General features: G+C 49.1%; 1 pseudogene; it reads right to left on the bottom strand.

The window, feature by feature from the left end:
• Positions 1–215: 215 nt before the first annotated feature.
• On the bottom strand, positions 216–333 carry LOC124608076 (annotated as a pseudogene).
• Positions 334–1,126: the final 793 nt, after the last annotated feature.

The following is a 1,126-nucleotide window of genomic DNA, read 5'->3' as shown; positions in this document are numbered from 1 at the left end:
TCCCACCCTTGAAAGCACTCCGTCTGCAGGCCGCAAGTGGCCCATCGGGACCATCCGACCGCCGTGTCATCCTCAATGAGGATGCGGATAGGAGGGGCGTGGGGTCAGCACACCGCTCTCCCGGTCGTTATGATGGTTTTCTTTGACCGGAGCCGCTACTATTCGGTCGAGTAGATCCTCAGTTGGCATCACGAGGCTGAGTGCACCCAGAAAAATGGCAACAGCTCATGGAGACCCGGACGGTCACCCATCCAAATGCCGGCCACGCCCAACAGCGCTTAACTTCGGTGATCTGACGGGAACCGGTGTATCCACTGCTGCAAGGCCGTTGCCATCCCACCCTTAACCACATATAAAATTTTCCTGTCGATTTAAAACAGTACGTAGGTGAAACGTAGCGATCAACGTCCCCTCTCTACTGGATGTAACCATCGTTGAGTGGCTTCATTGGATATGGCACACGTAAAGATACCTGTTGACACTCGTCCTCACCGAACTGAGACCATAAGATGCAGTGTTACGCGGCATCAGCCTGACGCTTCCTGAGTGTGACTAATATCTTGAGCAATGTGCTTATCTTACTGCCTTCAGTTACAATATCAGTATTGCACTATGGCACATACTAGGAACGCTTGTTGTTACAGTGCTCTACTGTCCGCAAACAGCGCCACCAAATTAAACTCTTTACCGTACAAACCAGTCGTCATTCTTGACATTTACTGCAGAGGACTTCACCTGCGTTCTAAGTAGAGAGGGCAGTGACAAAACTTCCTGGCGAAAAGAAACAATATTGATACCTCGGTGTCTTGATGCCATGCAGAAGTCAATGGTTCCTAAAAATAAATAAAAGTAAAACGTATCGTGTCTTGTACTCGTGCAAACCACCCCGAATTGAGTATGCACGAGAGTGTGCTGAAAAGTAGTGCCTCTGAATTTTTTGTTCTGTTCTCGACATCGGTTGAGGTATTATGCGCCATGCATATTACTCGGCGACTTTCCCGCTCCTCTGACGCAGGTTGCAACCCTCTCCTGCTAAAGGGGTCCGAAATGCATCGTTTAACATGGCGGTGTGTAACGTATCTATGTCGGTGCATGATAAATAGCGTGCAGCAATCGAGTTCCTAAC

This window comes from Schistocerca americana, chromosome 3 (genome assembly GCF_021461395.2).
Source record: "Schistocerca americana isolate TAMUIC-IGC-003095 chromosome 3, iqSchAmer2.1, whole genome shotgun sequence".
Taxonomy (NCBI): Eukaryota; Metazoa; Arthropoda; class Insecta; order Orthoptera; family Acrididae; genus Schistocerca; species Schistocerca americana.
The sequence above is the reverse complement of the archived record's forward strand: the minus strand, read 5'-3'. Positions and strand labels throughout refer to the sequence as shown.